The following is a 7,183-nucleotide window of genomic DNA, read 5'->3' as shown; positions in this document are numbered from 1 at the left end:
AGCACATAGAGTATTCTAATAAATTCCGATTCATGTGTGTCTCTCTCAAAAGGTGTGTACAGAAAGGATGATTGTGGCAAACTAAAAAGCAAAGAGTCAAATCATACAAGGCGCTCCAAGCAAAACACATATCATGTGGTGAATAAAAATATAGCTCCAAGTAAAGCTACCGATGAACGAAGACAAAAGAGGGGATGCCTTCCGGGGCATCCCCAAGCTTAGGATTTTTGGTGCCCTTGGATTTTACCTTGGGGTTTCATGGTCATCCCCAAGATTAGGCTCTTTCCAATCCTTGTTCCATAATCCATCAAATCTTTACCCAAAACTTGAAAACTTCACAACACAAACTTAACAGAAAATCTCGTGAGCTCCATTAGCGAAAGAAAACAAAACACCACTTCAAGGTACTGTAATGAACTCATTCTTTATTTATATTGGTGTTAAACCTACTGTATTCTAACTTCTCTATAGTTTATAAACTCCATTACTAGCCATAGATTCATCAAAATAAGCAAACGACACACAAAAAACAGAATCTGTCAAAAACAGAACAGTCTGTAGTAATATGTAACTAACGCAAAATTCTGGAACCCCCAAAATGCTAAAATAAATTGCTTGACGTGAGGAATTTATCTATTAATCATCTGCAAAAAGAATTAACTAAATAGCACTCTCCAATAAAAATGGCAGCAATTCTCACGAGCGCTAAAGTTTCTGTTTTTACAGCAAGATCAAAAAGACTTTCCCCAAGTCTTCCCAACGGTTCTACTTGGCACAAACACTAATTAAACACAAAAACACAACCAAAACATAGGCTAGATAAATTGTTTATTACTAATTAGGAACTAAAATCAAGGAATAAAAATAAAATTGGGTTGCCTCCCAACAAGCGCTATCGTTTAACGCCCCTAGTTAGGCATAAAAGCGAAGATAGATCTAGGTATTGCCATCTTTAGTATGCAATCCATAAGTGACTCTCATAATAGATTCATATGGTAACTTAATCTTATTTCTAGGGAAGTGTTCCATGCCTTTCCTTAACGGAAATTGGAATCTAATATTCCCTTCCTTCATATCAATAATTGCACCAATCGTTCTAAGGAAATGTCTACCAAGAATAATAGGACATGAAGGATTGTAATCTGCATCAAGAACAATGAAACCTACGGGCACATAATTCCTATTTGCAACAATAATAACATCATTAATTCTTCCCATAGGTTTCTTAATAGTGGAATCCGCAAGGTGCAAGTTTAAGGAACAATCATCAAATTCACGGAAACCTAGCAAATCACACCAAGTTTTTGGGATCGTGGAAACACTAGCACCCAAATCACACAAAGCATAGCATTCATGATCTTTAATTTTTATTTTAATTGTAGGTTCCCAATCATAATAAAGTTTTCTAGGGATAGAAACTTCCAACTCAAGTTTTTCTTCATAAGATTGCATCAAAGCATCAACGATATGTTTAGTAAAAGCTTTATTTTGACTATAGGGATGAGGAGAATTTAGCACGTATTGCAACAAGGAAATACAATCTATCAAAGAGCAATTATCATAACTAGTCGTCAACCCATGCATTCGCACGGGCTAGCTATATATAGATTTGATTTTATGTTTTTATTACTTTTTGTGTGAAATCAGATATATTATGATCATAGTTTATAAAAAGAGATATATTATGAACAACATATATAAATGCACTTTGGTGATAGAAACTCTTAATTTACACATTTCCATGGATATATAAGTAAAAGATGTAACACCCCATTTTTATATTTTGTATGCTTATCGTAAATGTTAATATATGTGTACTTATTCAATCTTGAATAACAAAATTACACAAAATATCAGTAATAAGACTATATTGTAAACCTAATGCTTTGTAATAAATAAAATAATGTGACAACCATGCAAAAGAAAGCTTGGAGTGATTGGTTATAATGAGTAAGCTCCCTATTTCTAATAATATAGGTTAATATGTGCAATAACCCTGGGGCCAGGAGGTGTCGTAATTGTAGGTTAATCTTTGACGGAAAGAGAAGTAGGTTAACTCTTTGGCAGAAAGAGAAGTGCCTCTAGCTGGTACATATGTGTGGTTTATATGCATTATGTCATCGTATCAGAGGAATAGACATAAAGAGACATCTTCATTTGTTTATCTAGAGAAATTAAGCACATTCTATCGTGGGAGAAGAGTGGAGAATATGGAACTTGGTCTCAGAAAAGCGTGACCGCAACTAAACATAGGCACACTGTTAGAAAACTGTGATAATTGTGTAATATCAAACTTGTTGTAGCTGCATGTTTCATTTGTAATAGTGAAGATGTGTATGCCCGAAAGAAATGAAAACTGAGTAGTCCCTCATAGTATCCTATCTAAAATATAAAATCTGCAGAATATAACGTGTGCCTTGTTAAAAATTCTAGACTGCCATTTAATTAAAATCCAAGATAACATTCTAAACGTAAAGAAAAACTAATGCACTATATAGTCCAGTAAAATGTTGTTCTAGATTTCCTTAAAAACTCTATGATTTATGCGCTTCGGTGTGCTTGCTCGCTAACTATAGAATGTTCTTTGAGTTCATCTAGTAACTTCTCAAATGAACAATATGCATGGACTAAAAACTGAATCATGTTGAATGCTTAGTCCTCGAATCAAGTCAAAGTTTCTGTACGCAAAACCATGATATGTCAGTCCATTTTCTATACCATTCGAGAACTCATAATATTAGATGTATGTAAAATGTTTCAAAATGTTAACGTAAATACCCTGAAGTAACTGTTATCACACACCAACAATATGAGCTGTCAATGCTTGCCCACAATGTGCACCGGCCCCATTTTTCTGTTTTCAAAACATCAATAGATGGAAGAAATCAGTATTAGTCCAGCCAATTTACCTACACATGCATTGCACTTGCCACAAATCTGCCGTCAAAATTGCAAAGCTAGAGTCAACCCTGTGGACAGAGTATTAAAGATAAACTATATGAGTAAAATTATGAGTAGGAGGTTCAAGGGTTCTGAGTTACTTGCCAAGTGGATGCAGTGACAAAATCGAACAGTGTCCAGCAAGTAAACATCTCCACCACCAGTCTACCACAGCTCTTAGCTCGGCAGCCTTGTCGACTGTGAGGGACGTCCAATATGTTTCTAATATTGGATGGTACGCTTACTTCTCTATATCAACCTTCATTGGATAAAATCATTAGCAGCCTAAAAGTAGGTGTTTGATTAATTTCTGCATGTCAAGAAATTGAAAGCTAATGAGATTCCAGATTTCAATGATTGGAGAGGAACATAATCACGTGTAGTGTTTGTGTAAGACAATGCCAGCTCGAGTGCGTACGGCGGTGATGACGAAGCAAGTTGACGTCCAGAAGCTAGTACACTCATGTACACATCAGCCAATCGATACCTTTCTTAATTGATTCCGCCGAGAATAGAACTGGCACGCACTTCATTAGCAGCCTAAAAGTAGGTGTTTGATTAATTTCTGCATGTCGATAAATTGGAAGTTAATGAGATTCCAGATTTCAATGATTGGAGAGGAACAAAATCTCGTGCAGTGTTGGTGCAAGACAACGCTAGCTTGAGTACTTACGACGGTGACGATGAAGCAAGTTGACGTCCAGAGGCTAGTACACTCATGTACACATCAGCCAATCGATACCTTTCTTGATCGATTCTGCCGAGAACAGAACTGGCACGCACACAAAAACGGTGGGTTGATTACTTCGAAACATGGTGGTACAGATTCATGGTAGATGATTATATGTATATAGGTTAGAGATTTTTTGCGAATCGTATATAAGTTAGATCTAGGCTGCAGGAGAAGATGGACTGGATCATACATCATACCTCTGTCTTTTTGATTGATTCCAGCATGGATGGAATCAAGAGAGGCTGTAGGGAACGCTCGATGATGATCCGGTCGGGAGACACGACGAACAGAAGGAAACCATAGCCTGTGGGCATGACGGTGGGCCTTTTAGGGATAAGTTTTTCTTCTATGGAATTAAGGCGGAGAGTCCTGCAGGAGACATGTGCATGCCTCAAACTGTCGTTGGTACAACTCCGCTGCATCAACTATGCTGGGACAAATTCATCTGCTGGATTGAAAGTAGATGTTAGATTACTCCATGGCAAGAACTTGAAAACTGATTAGAATCGAGATTTCTAGTGGAGAGAAGCGGGATCACAGCCTGCAGGAGAGGATGGATCTGATAGGACCCAATTCTTTTACACTGATTCAAACTTGGAAGGGTCACCAAAGTCATTGACGTCCAAAAGAAAAGATGTGGCAAGATGGAGGATGAGGAAGATAGGTAGGAGTATAAAACATGTGGATGGACACTCCTTTGAAGGAGGACAGAATTGAGGGGATTTTTATTTATAGGATCTTCAGGTTTTTTTATATAGAAGTGTGACAGATTGGGTTTTCCCGTTTTTTAGGATCGCTAGTCACCTTTTTCTTTTTTCAAATCGCTGGACACTTGACGGGAAAATCAGAGATCGGCCCACAACACACATGGGTGGAGAGACGTGGAGCCATGGAGGAGTCCCTATTTTTTTATTTTTATTTTTTTGCTTTGGCTGATTAGATGGCCGTGCATTACGTGGATTAATCTACACCGTTATAATTTGGTCCCACGTGATTAACGGCTTGTAAAATTTAATTAACGTGGGAATTTCTAGGAAGTCAAGAATTAGTATAGGTATAGATAGATAGATAGATATAGATAGATAGATAGATATAGATAGATAGATAGATTAAATTCCTTAAATTCCAAGATAGTGGGTTCGTTGTTATCTAAAGTTTTAACCTCTTCAATCTCACTTTTACCAATTTTTGCATCAAAATCTAAAGACTCCGAATGTTTGGGACGTCTTCTAACTAAAGTTGACTCATCTCCAGTCCCATCATTATTAAGATTCATATTTCAAAACAAAGATTTAATAGGGGACACATCAATCACTTTTATATCTTCATCCTTATTCTCATAAAAACTAGAAGAACACACTTTCACAAAGCAATCTTTCTTAGCACTCATCCTAGCGATTCTTTCTTTGCACTCATCAATAGAAATTCTCATGGCTTTGAGAGACTCATTGATATCATTCTTAGGTGGAATAGATCTAAGTTTCAAAGAATCAACATCAAAAGAAATTCTATCCACATTCCTAGCCAACTCATCAATCATAAGCAATTTTTCTTCAATCAAAGCATTAAAACTCTTTTGCGAACTAATAAATTCTTTAATAATAGATTCAAAATCAGAGGGCATATTATTATAATTTCCATAAGAATTGTTGTAGGAATTACCATAATTATTAGAGGAATTACTAGGAAATGACCTAGAATTGAAATTACCTCTATACGCGTTGTTACCAAAATTGTTCCTACCAACAAAATTCACATTCATAGATTCATTATTATTCTCAATCAAAGTAGACAAAGGCATATCATTAGGATCGGTAGGAGCACTCTTATTAGCAGAAATTTTCATAAGTTCATGCATCTTTCCACTCAAAACATTAATCTCTTCAATCGCATGAACTTTTTTACTAGTAGATCTTTCGGTGTGCCATTGAGAATAATTAACCATAATATTATCTAGGAGTTTAGTAGCTTCTCCTAAAGTGATTTCCATAAAAGTGCCTCCCGCGACCGAATCTAAAAGATTTCTAGAAGAAAAATTCAATCCGGCATAATTTTTTTGTATAATCATCCATAAATTCAATCCATGTGTAGGGCAATTACGTATCATTAATTTCATCCTCTTTCAAGATTGTGCAACATGTTCATGATCAAGTTGCTTAAAATTCATAATATCGTTTTTAAGAGAGATGATCTTAGCGGGAGGAAAATACATAGAGATAAAAGCATCTTTGCACTTATTCCATGAATCAATAGTATTTTTAGGCAAAGACGAAAACCAAGCTTTAGCACGATCTCTAAGCGAAAACGGAAATAGCTTAAGTTTAACAATATCATTATCCACAATTTTCTTCTTTTGCATATCACACAAATCCACAAAGTTGTTTAGATGGGTAGCGACATCTTCACTAGGAAGGCCAGAAAACGGATCTTTCATGACAAGATTCAGCAAAGCAGTATTAATTTCATAAGATTCAGCATCGGTAAGAGGAGAAATTGGAGTGCTAATAAAATCATTATTGTTGGTATTGGCAAAGTCACACAATTTAGTGTTGTCTTGAGCCATCGTGACAAGCAAGCAATCCAACACACAAGCAAATAAACGAAGAAAAAGCGAACGGAAAAGAGGCGAAAGGAAAAGAGGGCGAATAAAAGGGAAAGGGTGAAGTGGGGGAGAGGAAAACGAGAGGCAAATGGCAAATAATGTAATGCGAAGGATAAGAGTTGTGATGGGTACTTGGTATGTCTTGACTTGGCATATATCTCCCCGGGCACGGCGCCAAAAATCCTTCTTGCTACCTCTTGAGCACTGCGTTGGTTTTCCCTTAAAGAGGAAAGGGTGATGCAACAAAGCAGCATAACTATTCCCTCAGTTTTTGAGAACCAAGGTATCAATACAGTAGGAGACCACACACAAGTCACCTCGTACCTACACAAACAAATAAGAACCTCGCAACCAACGCTATAAAGGGGTTGTCAATCCCTTCACCACTACTTGAAAGAGTGAGATCTGATAGAGATAAGAATAATAAGATAAATATTTTTGGTATTTTTATGATATAGATTGAAAGTAAAGATTGCAAAATAAAATAGATTGGAAACTTGTATGATGGAAAATAGACCCGTCGGCCATAGGTTTCACTAGTGGCTTCTTTCAAGATAGCATAAGTATTACGGTGGGTGAACAAATTACTGTCGAGCAATTGATAGAAAAGCGAATAATTATGAGAATATCTAGGTATGATCATGTATATAGGCATCACGTCCGTGACAAGTAGACCGACTCCTGCCTGCATCTACTACTATTACTCCACACATTGACCGCTATCCAGCATGCATCTAGAGTATTAAGTTCATAAGAATAGAGTAACACCTTAAACAAGATGACATGATGTAGAGGGATAAACTCATGCAATATGATATAAACCACATCTTTTTATCCTCGATGGAAACAATACAGTACATGTCATTTCCCTTTCCCTCACTGGGATCCAGCACCTCAAGATTGAACCC

General features: G+C 36.6%; 1 long non-coding RNA gene across 1 annotated transcript; it reads right to left on the bottom strand.

Annotated features, from left to right (window-relative positions):
• Positions 1–1,492: 1,492 nt before the first annotated feature.
• On the bottom strand, positions 1,493–4,370 carry LOC123152218 (uncharacterized). Its single transcript, XR_006476073.1, has 3 exons — positions 3,871–4,370; positions 3,614–3,712; positions 1,493–3,505 (listed from the first exon to the last, which is right to left on the bottom strand). It is a non-coding gene; the product is annotated as an uncharacterized lncRNA (long non-coding RNA).
• Between the last annotated feature and the right edge of the window lie 2,813 nt (positions 4,371–7,183).

This window comes from Triticum aestivum, chromosome 7A (genome assembly GCF_018294505.1).
Source record: "Triticum aestivum cultivar Chinese Spring chromosome 7A, IWGSC CS RefSeq v2.1, whole genome shotgun sequence".
Taxonomy (NCBI): Eukaryota; Viridiplantae; Streptophyta; class Magnoliopsida; order Poales; family Poaceae; genus Triticum; species Triticum aestivum.
The sequence above is the reverse complement of the archived record's forward strand: the minus strand, read 5'-3'. Positions and strand labels throughout refer to the sequence as shown.